The 12569-nt window shown below is 43.7% G+C and overlaps 1 long non-coding RNA gene across 1 annotated transcript; it reads right to left on the reverse strand.

The window, feature by feature from the left end:
- Nucleotides 1-6028: 6028 nt before the first annotated feature.
- On the reverse strand, nt 6029-11910 carry LOC112607105. Its single transcript, XR_003115738.1, has 4 exons — nt 11776-11910; nt 9740-9961; nt 7471-7537; nt 6029-7248 (listed from the first exon to the last, which is right to left on the reverse strand). It is a non-coding gene; the product is annotated as an uncharacterized LOC112607105 (long non-coding RNA).
- Nucleotides 11911-12569: the final 659 nt, after the last annotated feature.

Raw genomic sequence — 12569 nt, forward strand, 5'->3', positions numbered from 1 at the left:
GAGGCCAGGGGCGGGGCGGGCGGCCCGGCGGGGGACTAGGCGGCGCGGCGCGCGCCCGGCGGCCTCGCGCGCGCCCGCTCCCCCGCCCCGAGCGCGCGCAATCCGCACTCTCCGCCGGGCCGCCGCGGGGGCAGTTGCAGCGGGAAGGCCGGCGCGCTCGCCACGCCCGCTCCCGCCGCGCCCCCGAGGCCGCCGCGCACGCGGACGCGGGGCTGGGGATCCGCCAGGACACAGAAAGCCACCGCCGCCGGCGAGCCCCGGAATCTCGCTTTCTCCTGAGGCCTCAAGCCGCGGGCGCGGAGGCCGGAGAGGCGGCCGCGCCCCTGGCGCTGGCGGGCGTGCGGAGAAGGGACTGCGCGCCCTCGGTCGTCGATCGATTTTTCACCGAGCGTCGACGGGGAAGGGATCCGAGGGTTGCTCGCGTTTCCGATCCATTCCGCGGGTCAGGTTCCTGCTGAAAGGAGGGACCCCTTCCCAGTAAGAAGTTCCTTAACTCTGGCGCCCCTCGGCGGGAGGAGGAGACGGACCTACTACGCGCCGGAGCCTTTGCACTCTTGGCTTACAGGATTGTCTTCAGTATTGTTCCCATTTTATGGACTGCCTAAGGGCAAGGGCTTGTACAAAGCCTAGCCAAGTTTCCAATTCAGGTGTGTGGGGGAGGAGGGGTCCCAGTCATCTGCTATTCAAAATGAGGGCATTGCCTTAATGGGATCAACCTGGGAGCCTCTCATTGCCTGGAAACAAAGTCCAGCTGAGTCCCTCCTACATTGCCTCTAGGAAAACAGTTTAGTATAGAAAACTCGCATGATTTGTAGAATGGAAGAAGCAAACCTAGTAAATATAGTTCATAGTGAATTGGAAGGCAAGGTCAAGTGTAGAAGAACAAGAAATTGGGGTCCAAATTCCCCAACGTTCCCGCTCATTGACACAGTGTCTCTCCAAGCAGCATTAAAAGGCAGGTCCTCCCTAACTTCTCTGATAAGTGGATAGTAACCTGTTTATTCAATGGGGAACCGTGCTGTGTGGACAGATGAATTGGAGAAGCAGCATCTTGCACTGCCCCACACAACCTTAGACTAAAGCTGTTTTGTTCATTTCTGTCTCTGTGCAGCTGAGATGTTTCAAGCAGTTGGACATCATTTGGTCCAATAGATCTTGATTGAGTTGGGGGAAGTTCACCCTCCTCAGTTTGGAAAAGCGAATCCGCTATCACGTACTTAGCTCTTCTAGATACCCTAGGAGTTTTAGCAGTCAGTCTCCTGGATCTAACATTTCACTGACTTTCTTCAATATCCACTGTGCTGCTGGATGGGAAGTAAAGCCAGAACTGTTAGGCTGGGACCACAGCTCCCTTAACCTTCCAATTTGGGGATCCTTAAGTCACATATGAAGGGCCACCACCAGAATGATGGCCATTTTAACTTCTGGCTTTAAGTACCTTAAATCCCTGTAAGACATACAATACTTAACGTCTGCCAAATCAATCAGGAGGCGGTGACTCCCCACCAAAATAAACCCATCCTGACTTCATTCACATCTGAGTCATGGTGCCAAGTCCCAGGGATTGCAGAGTCGAAGAAATCTGCATGGTTTAGCTGCAGCTGAGGTTTGTGATGCAAGTCAGGCAGACGTATGCCCTATCTTCCCCCAGAAGAGTAGTCTTTTACATATCCTTTGATAGTTATATGATTCAATACACAGACTGGAAGGCTGTTTAGCAAGAGTTAGTTGGGGGTTAGGTAATATTCTGCCAGAAATTCTTTAAGGTCTTATTTTGTTTGTTTAGGAAAAGATGGTATTATTTACAATTTCATGTAGAAATGGAAAAGTTTGATGTTTCTTGTTTGGCCAGTGGCAGGAGGGACCTTGAAATGTGAATACAATAGTCACCACGTATCAGCTTTGGGAAGGGTTCTCTGAACATCTTTCCCCAAAGGTTAAAGGCAGGCTAGAGTGCAGTGGCGTGATCTTGGCTCACTGCCAGCTCTGCTTCCCGGGTTCAAGCCATTCTCCTGCCTCAGCCTCCCTAGTAGCTAGGACTATAGGTGCCCACCACCACGCCCGGCTAATGTTTTGTATTTTTTTTTTTTTTAGTAGAGATGGGGTTTCACCATGTTAGCCAGGATGGTCTCGATCTCCTGACTTCGTGATCCGCCCGCCTCGGCCTCTGAAAGTTCTGGGATTACAGGCGTGAGCCACCGCACCCGGCCGAAAGGGGCTTTTTTTCTGTGCTCTTCAGCTGGACTCCCATCCTGCGTTCCTCTTGCTGCCAGTGCCTATCTTGGACTGCATAGGAAGCAAGACTGCTGCTGAAGTCCCTGGCTGCACCCTGGAGTGGCTCAGTCTTTTGAGCCTGAGAGGCGTGCCAGGCCTGGAAACAGCCCTTGGACAGAAGGTTCCTGTCTGGGCCTTTACTAAGTCCTCTCCACTCCCTGCTGTGAGTGTCTGCTTAAATGCTCCCTGGTTTTTGCTGGGAAAAAAATGGAAAACAAATCATTTGAATGATTTACATGAAGATAGGCGCCATCTATCGGAACCAGTTGGGGTGACAATCCCCCCACCCCCAAGCCCTGAGCGGACATGCATCACTAGCCCATAATTTAGGCAATTTTGTTTAAAGACCACTGGTATTTCCTGGGGGAATTAATGGCCGGCTCCAAGAGTGCTTTGGGTCATTAATCTTATATTCTCATTAAATTCTCAGGAAATGACTATCTTATGAGGAGGGAGCACTGCAGAGATTAGAGAAATGCACACTGGGAGAGCATGGGTACCACTTTGGTCCCCGCTCCTAGCTACTCTCACTCCCCACAAAGCCTGGGGTTCTAAAGGGTGCACTGTGGCTTTGAGTGTTGTCAGCAACGTCCATCGCTGCATCCGTGCGTGTCTGGGAGTTGAGGGTTTGTGGCCAGTGGCAGGTGCGTGGCTGGTGGAATGCTCCCAGAAACGGGTTGAAGGGCTGGAAGGAGAGCTGTCCTCAACTGCACACCAAGCTGGTGTGATTAATACCCACGCCAGGCCTGACGTCAGTGATTTGACTGGGGGTGGGGATGGATGTTTGTGTGCTAGCCCTTCTGCTTTTTCTCCCCTTCAATTTAGTTGACAGGTTAATTTCAGAACTGAGTGCTGCTTACCAAGGTCAGTGTGACCAGCTGAGCCACCTCAGCTGGTGTCTTTCAGGACACTCATCTCTTAGGCATATTAAGGTGTGTGCTTCTTTAACCCCTAGTTACTTGAGGCCCACATGGTTCCCTGTGTCAAATTACTCTAACTTACTCAAGTCAACTCTGGGCATCTGGTTGAGGATGAGATCTAGAAGTGGGATTGGGGTGGGGTTAAAGACCTAATTGGGTTTCCTCCCTGTCTGTGGCTAATAGTCAGAATTACTTGACATTATACCCAGTGGGAGACATTTTGAAAATAAACTTTTGGCCAGGCGTGGTGGCTCACGCCTGCAATCCCAACACTTTGGGACACTGAGGCCAGTGAATCACTTGAGGTCAGGAGTTTGAGACCACCCTGGCCAACATGGTGAAACCCCAGCTCTATTAAAAATACAAAAATTAGCGGGGTGTGGTGGCACACACCTGTAATCCCAGCTGCTTGGAAGGCTGAGGCAGGAGAATTGCTGGAACCTGGGAGATGGAGGTTGCAATGAGCTGAGATTGCACCATTGCACCCCAGCCTGGGTGACAAGAGTGAGACTCCATCTCAAAAAAAAAAAAAAAAAAGAAAAGAAAAAAAAAAATTTCTTAGAGAAAAGTTTGAGCAATCCCATTTTCCCAATTTCTCCTTTGAAAATAACCAGAATCAGTGGTAATGGCTCTGTGGCAGTTCGGCTCCCAGGACTTTGCTGCTGACACTGGTAAATCAGTCGTCATAATCTACTAAGAACAAAGACTGTCAAGATCCTTGAGAAAGTGCTGTAGTCTTCCAAACCACACTCTGCGTGCTGGCTCCTTTTATTTGCTCTGCAGAGAGAACTCCTACCTTGAATTAGATCTTGAACATACATCAAGACCTCTTTCCCTAAAACTGACTATCCCCATTCCCCAGCAAAGTTGTTCACTCTTTTCTTGATATCCACACTGCACCTATATAAACTGGATTATCACACTGTACTGCAAGTATTTCCTTGTCAAGGAACTGTGAGTTCCTTGAAGACATGAATGTGTTTTTCTCACTTATTTTTTATTATTATTATTTTAGAGAAAATGTCTTGCTATGTTGCCCAGGGTGGTCTCGAACTCCTGGGCTCAAGTGATCTTCCTGCCTTGGTGTCCCAAAGTGCTGGGATTACAGGCATGAGCTACCACATCTGGCACTTCCTCATTTTTGTATTCCCAGAGCTTCCCAGCATGGTACCAGCATAGAATAGATACTCATTAAATGTTCATTGTGAGAACGAAGGAAACAACCCTTAAAGGATGACAGGTGGGGGCTGTAGACCATTGGAATATCTAGAGCTCTCTGATCCAGAGAATAGTATTTGTGAAGGTACCTGTAAGCAGCTGGAGTAGTTTTTTTTAATAAAAATTGTCAGGTAACATCGTATGTATTTATTGTGTGCAACATGATGTTTTGAAATATAAATACAAATATATAAAATACACGGTGTGATGGTTAAATCTAGCTAACTAACAAATGTATTACCTAATATAGTTATCATTTTTGTGGTAAGAACACTTAACATCCACTTTCTTTACATTGTGTTTAAACCCACAGGGACGGCCTAGCTGGAAGAACATAGTAGGTTGAGGTAATCCTGTGCAGGATTTTAAAAGTTCCACTTTTAAAAATGGTTGTAACTTGCCATAAAAAGGAACGAGATCATGTCCTTTGCAGGGACATGGATGGAGCTGGAAGGCATTATCCTCATCAAACTAACACAGGAATAGAAAACCAAACACTGCATGTTCTCACTTGTAAGTGGGAGCTGAACAATGAGAACACAAGGACACAGGGACAGAAACACACACTGGGACCTGTGTGGGGCGGTTGGGAGGGGTTGGGAGAGGGAGGGAGAGCATTAGGAAAAATAGCTAATGCTTGCTGAGCTTCATACCTTGATCATGGGTTGATAGGTGCAGCACACCACCATAGCACACATTTACGTATATAACAAACCTGCACATCCTGCACATGTACCCTGGAACTTAAAAATACATTTTTTAAAAAATGAAAAATTCCAGAAACATGTAAGAAAATAAGATTCCCCGAATTCTTAAAAAAAAAAAAAAAAAAAGATGGCTGTAACTCTTGGATAGTTTCAAAAAACAATGACTCCTTTAACCTTTTAACTGCTACCCCCAGATTCCAGAGAGCCAACTTTGTCAACCCTTGGTTTCCAAACTCTGACACTGTTGTACACTCTTTAGACGTCCTCCTTTGTGGGATTACAGAATTAAATCTCTTTGTGGTTACTCTGTTATCTGGCTTCACTGTGACAATCCTACAGGGGCTTTAGCACTCAACCCCTTGTACCAGATGCAACATTAGTGAAGCTAGAGAAAACCATGTCCCTTGAATTCAAAGTGACTTTATTCAACAGATGACCAGAAATGTCATTTCCTTCTGCACCTGATGAATTGCATAGTAACTGTGCAGGCTTGCTAGTCTTTGTTTTGTTGGAGACCTAGGCCTCAGGATTTCATCTCATCTAACTATGTAATTCTACCAGAATTACTCAAGATGACTGTCCGACAATACAGCCAGTGATGTGCTGGCAAATATTTTTAAATTGGCTCCCTGGTGGTGTTGGTGGGTGCCTTGATTTACAGTATATACCAACTGTTGTGGCATAAATACTCTGCCAGCCATGGCCAGTTTTAAGCTATCAAGTGAATGTCCTCGAATACAGAGTTAAGAGATACACAGTACTACACCATTATTTAGTATTTCCAACATAAAGACACAATAGACATAAATAATACCAAGAACATGATAGTAAAATGTAAAGTAATTAGCCAAGTGATGGGTTTGGGGTAGTTACTACCTTTCTTTTAAATATAACTTATTTAATTGTAAGTTTATATAACTTAATTTTTTAATTAAGATATTCACATATCACAAAAATCACCATGTTAAAGTTTATAATTCATGGTTTCTAATATATTCATCAACTTTGACAACCATCACAGCTATCTAATTCCAGAACATTTTCATTACCCCAAAAGAAACACCATATCCGTTAGCATTAACTCCCCATTCCTCTAATCCCATCCTCTGGCAACCACTAACCTACTTTTCGTCTCTATGGATTTGCCAATTCTAGACATTTCAAATAACCATATTCGTACAATATGTGACCTCGTGTGTCTAACTTCTTTGGCTTTGTATAATGTTTTCAAGGTTCATCCATGTTGAAGCACTTAACAGTTCTTTATACGCCGCATTTTATCCATTCATCAACTGATGAACATTACCATTGTTTCCGCTTTTTGGCTATTATGAATAATGCTGTTGCGATCATTCCTGTACAAGTTTTTATGTGGACATATGTTTTCAATCTAGGTATCTATCTAGGAGTGAAAATGCTGAGTCATATGGTGACACTGTTTAACTTTTTAAGGAACTGCTGAATTTTTTCCACAGTGGCTACACCATTTTACATTCGCATCAGCAATGTATGTGGGTTCCAATCTGTCCACATCTTTTCCAATGCTTATTTCCCATTTTTTTAATTACAACTTAATTTTAACGATATTATATTTTAAGAACCGTCTTGCAAAATTCTTCACAATTGAACAGTCTACTCTCCTGGGTTGACACCACTGCATACAGCCACCAAAGAAAATCCCACCACCTTCTCACTAGTCAGTTCCACTTCTTTTTGCTGGCAAGAGCAATACTCAACAGATTTGAATTTCCTCCCTCTTACATCCTTCCTATAGAAAACTGAAACAAAAGATCTCAGGTTCCCTTCTCTTTGGTAATTGAGATGACTTTTGACTGCGGGAGAATCACAAGGTTTTCAGCTCCCACCAAGCACCCCAGCAGAACAGGGTTTGTTTCCCTCCTACATTTGTGTTGAGAAACAAAATTAAACCCAAAATGTATCTTAGTGACACCCAGATGTATCTTCCGGAGGAGCTCTCAAGCAGTTGCTTCAACAGGGCAAACAGCTGTGGTCTGTTTCAACATAATTTGATGTAATCAGGGTTAATTCTGATGATGTAGTAACTCTGAAGACTGTTTTTTAACTGGATTATTGTTGGGTCAACAATCATGTGGCATTACATTTAGTGACTGAAACAAAAGCCAGAATTAAAACAGCTTCCCCTCAGCCCCCACCCACCCCTTCTAAATGACAGCCTCACTGGGAATAGAAGTTATGAGGCACATTTAACACAATTAACCAAAAAAGGAAAGTAAATGCAGTCAAATTACCTGCAAGCATCTCCAAGGTCCAGTGTCAACCAAGAGTAAGAGCTGGAAACCAAAAAAGGAAAGTAGATGCAGTCCAATTACCTGCAAGCATCTCCAAGGTCCAGTGTCAACCAAGAGTAAAAGCTGGAAACTGTAGTTTTTTCTTTTCCTAGAACAGTTAGAAAATATGTTGGCAGCAATCAGTATAACTTAGTATTTTCATAACATTCTAGGAAAAAGCCCCAAGATTTTCCTCTGAAACTTTCCTGAACCAGATAATGATTTTAGCAGTTCACAGTTCCTCTGTATTTTCCACGCATGTTTTCAAAATGATTATTTTAAGTGAACACTAAATTCACGGTGTGGCATACCAGGGCTGAAAGAGTGTGGTATACAAAGCACTGAACACATCTAGCACTATTTCTGAAGAGCGAGATCTTTATCTTATTTTCATAGATTTGACCATCATTGTTTATGGTCAGTCCACTTGCAGGGCCTGGGCTTCTCTACATGCACACATACTTATTTAGTCTCTTTCAGTTTTTAGTTTTGGCTAGTCGGAAACACAGCTAAAGCCCATGACAAGGGCCATTCTTTTTTTTTTTTTTTTTTTTTGAGACGGAGTCTCGCTCTGTCGCCCAGGCTGGAGTGCAGTGGCCAGATCTCAGCTCACTGCAAGCTCCGCCTCCCGGGTTCACGCCATTCTCCTGCCTCAGCCTCCCAAGTAGCTGGGACTACAGGCGCCCGCCACCTCGCCCGGCTAGTTTTTTGTACTTTTTAGTAGAGACGGGGTTTCACCGTATTAACCAGGATGGTCTCGATCTCCTGACCTCGTGATCCGCCCGTCTCGGCCTCCCAAAGTGCTGGGATTACAGGCTTGAGCCACCGCGGACAAGGGCCATTCTTAATACAGTTCTGGAAAGCAGAATCTTCAAAAATAGATGGTTTGGGAAACTGCCAAATGTGTTGGTTCTTCAAAATCTTTTAAATCCAATTTTGTAGTGCCAAAAAAGGTCTGACATGTCCAATCCCCTCTGTAAATAAGCCTCCATTTATTTGCTTTCTGTTTTTGTGACTTAGACTATTAAGAAATTTGAAAAGCAAAGAAGCCACTTACCCTCCACTGCATCTTACTTTATCAGGAATTCCCCATCTAAGTAATTCCTGATTGACATATATTCTGGGATATGTAGATGTGATTATAAGGTAATGAGACTTCAAAAGTAATGAGAATTCCTTCTGTAAGTCACACAGTATATTAATATGACTTCTTTTAGTTGTCAAAGCAGATACCCATTTCAAAGATCACTCAAGATCAAATGGAGATGATAAGAAAGTGAGTTATCTCCCATGGAACCCATGGAAAAGTTGAATAATCTGGCCTCAGAAAGAGTAGCAGCCAGGGAATAAACATGGCAAAAACCAGGCATCCATTTTGTATGTCTCCCTCATCTCTGAACATTGCGCCTTCATTTCTTTCTCTTTGAAGACTGCTTTCTCTGTCTCTCTGGGTACATGGTTACCCACCGGCTCCTAAGTTTATATGTTCCTGGCTCAAGCAACCAGTCCAGACTCTCTAGTGTCCTCAACCCCAATTTCTCAAGAGAAAATGAAACTGGTCTATTTGCGATCAGGTGTCCACCCCTAGACCAATCAGCAAAGGAAGCCCAGGTCCCCAGGATGTCTGCTAGGGACCCACTGGCCAGGACAGGGGTAGGGGAATTGTCAGAAAAAGGACAGGTTTAATAACTAAGTAGACACCTTGGAAGATGTTTAATAGACACAAAAACCAATCTTGTTTCTTAGTATCCCTTTAAATTAGGAATATACTTAGAAAAGCATATGTTTCTTTCTATTCAAATACAAAATATATTTCTATTCAAATACATGTTACTAGGGAATGGTTATTTGTGTATATGTTAGTCAAGTATCAGTAGGGATTTTCTTGAGAACCTACTGCTTCAAGTTCAGCATAGGAATACCAAGGTAAGACTAGGTTCTTCAGAATTTCAGGGTCTTTCTGGGGAGAGAAATGGGCAGATATCTCCAGTAGTATTTGGGCAATGTTGTAAGAAGTATGTTCAAAGGACCGTGGGAGCACTGAGAATTATGAACCAACTGTATGGGGACTGAAACTGTATGAGATTAGGTTTAATTTTGGGTACCCCATAGATAGGCACAGAACAGACGTTAACATTTGTTAAATTAGATGACAGATAATAGCTACCTTCAATTTGGAGGCAGTAAAATTGTCTAGATTAAGAGAGCAAGGTGGGGAAAACCACTAACTGAAAATCTGAGCAACTAAGTTCGTTTGGGACTAGTTTCTGAATTTCTTCTCAATTTAATACATTCATTCAACAATACTTACTGAGCATTTGCTATGCACAGGCACAGGGCTAGGTGCTGGCGATATGATGAACAGCATAGAGATGTTCTTCAGAAGAAGTCTAAGTCACTGTATTCCAGAAGCAATGCCAGGAGGATGCCCTAGAAGTCACCTTCAGTAACAGACAGATAACTAAACTCATTATTACTTTTGATTCCTGCCTTTTGGTCCTGTGTTCAGGAAACAGCTCCAGGCAGATTTGTACTGAAAGGGATAGTTTAAAAATTCATAAGCTATTTCAGACACATAAATACCCCCCCGCCCTGTTTTTGGTCACCTTTATGATTCATTTGGCAGTTTTTCAATGAGTGCCCAGTATGTGTCAGACACTCTCCAAGGCACTGCAGATACAAAAATGAATGCATTCTTATCCCTGCTGTCGTGGAGCTCACATTCTGGCAGAGACGAATGGCAGCATAAGACAACCAGTATTTGCATAAAGTGCTGAAGGAGCATAACGAAAGGAGAAAGTCTGGAAGCCATTGTCTAACCCTTGGTTTCCTGAAAAATAATTTCAACACTAACACGTGAAAATGCGGAAATTCTAGCTGCATTTTGGAGTGTCACCACTCTTGAAATAAAGCCTCATAGGTTCAGACAATGTGACCAGAGCTGTTAATGTTTTGATTCTGGGTGACTAAGAAGTGACAGGTGTATAGCCTGAGAAAGCCACCCAAGTCCATTTACAGGCATGTGGAGACAAGCAATGTTGAGTCAGGGTGCAGGGTAACCCCAGCTCTATCAGCAAGACAGGTACCTGAGCAGAGGACTTTTAAACTTTTCTGTCGAGGGCTACTAACCCATCAGAAGAAAATCAATCAGGAACTAAGTGATAGTGAAACTTGACACCAAAATTTCCGTATCGGATTAAAAAAAAAGATTGTTGATCAACAAACAGCCCACTCCTACTTTTTGAGAAACATTAACCAGCACAAGTTTGTACTTAGTAAACTAGATGTAAGTTGTTGTTTTCAATACAATTGACATATCGGGCTGGGGGATGGGGTGGAGAAAGGAAGGGGAAGCACCTGGATGTTGATACAGTACTAGGCATAGAAAGAACCAGAGTGGGAGATTAACACTTGCATAGAAAGAAGCAAACATAGGAGAAGTGCTGGGGAGAAATGGAGTGAGGAAAAGAGATAAAAGTTGAGAGGTGTGGTAGTTTCTGGTGAGAGTAGGATAATGTGAATTTTTAATATGCTCCCCAGTGATTCATTTACACAGTAAACTTTGACAAGACTGTACAGAATGGGAGCCCCTGAGATGAGGGAGTATGTCCTATTTGTCTCAGCACCCATAGAATCTAGCACGGGGCTTGGGAGAGTGAGAGCTCAATAAAAGTTTATTGAACTAAACTGAGTACACCTAATATACCTAAGAGGCTTTAAAGAAAAAGTCACTCAATTCCACTGCCCTGTAATTCATTTTTTTCCATATTCTAGTCTATGTACACAGCTTTTACACTGTTGTAATTGCAAATTCACCATGTTAAATTGTATTTTTTCAATACATTTTCTTTTGTGATTTTTAATGGCTGTAAAACATTCCACCTAACATGAGTAAGTATCTTTGTTCATATAGATTTTGAATTTTGAAGAGGTTTTCCTTAGGAGACCTTACATTTGTGCAGTGCTTGTCAGTTTATGAAACCCTTTCACACAATCTTCATTGCTTTCACAACACTCTATAAGATAAGCATTATCCTCATTTTGCAGATGGGTATACAGACTCAGAGATTAATTAACTTGCTCAAGCTTCTACAGCTAGCGGGTGGAATGTCAGATTAAACCAGGGTCTTCTCACTATGCATCTAATGCCCTTTCCAAGGCACCAAATAATCTGACCCAACAGTTTCCTGATGCAAAAACCTGTAATTTAAACTGTGGCAGACAGAAATTACATTTAAAGAGATCACTGGCCAGCTATATCCTACCTGTACAGGAATCAGCTCCTGCTCTTGGGGTATGGCAAAGAAAATGCCTATATTAGTTGACATCTTCTGTGACAGAACTTACTGTTCTTCAGTAATGCCTCACGACGCTGTCTGTATATGATCCAAGCCCATTTCTGCAATCCTCACATGAAGAGAGTTGGGACTGTCCCTGAACACTGACACTGTAATTAAAGTTCTTCAGCAACTACCACAGGCTGTAAGGCAGATAGGAAGGAGGCAGTGGAGACTTGACAGTTCTTCTACTATTAAGATTGGTATCACAGGATACTTGGGTAGCAGCTGAGTGAACAGGAGAGGGAAGTTTTTATCTACCAATAGAAAGGCCCATTATAAGGACACATGGCCTGATGAACAACACAGAGGGGTGCAGCACTTCAGGGAAGGATAGACAGTCCACCCGAGCAGCTAGAGGTTCTGTACTGGAAAACAAGAGTTGTGTTTCCATTTTATTCCATTTGCATGATAGAGAGAGACAGGTTTCCTTATTCTCAGGTAGAAGTTTCTAACAAGCAGAGCTCTCTGAGGAGAGAAAAACTTTTTGGCTGGGTGTAGTGGCTCAAACCTGTAATCCCAGCACTTTGGGAGGCCAAGGCAAGCGGACTACTTGAGCCCATGAGTTTAAGACCAGCCTGGGCAACAAAGTGAGACCCTATCTCTATAAAAAGTTAGCTAGGTGTGGTGGTGCATACCTGTGATCCCAGCTACCTGGGAGGCTGAGGACTGCTTGAGCCCAGGAGGTCGAGGGTGCATTGAGCCATCACTGCACTTAAGCCTGAGGGACAAAGCAAGACCCTGTCTCCAAAAAATAAGGCTAGGCATAGTGGCTCATGCCTGTAATCCCTGCCCTTTCAGAGG

This window comes from Theropithecus gelada, chromosome 14 (assembly GCF_003255815.1).
Source record: "Theropithecus gelada isolate Dixy chromosome 14, Tgel_1.0, whole genome shotgun sequence".
In the NCBI taxonomy this organism is placed as follows: Eukaryota; Metazoa; Chordata; class Mammalia; order Primates; family Cercopithecidae; genus Theropithecus; species Theropithecus gelada.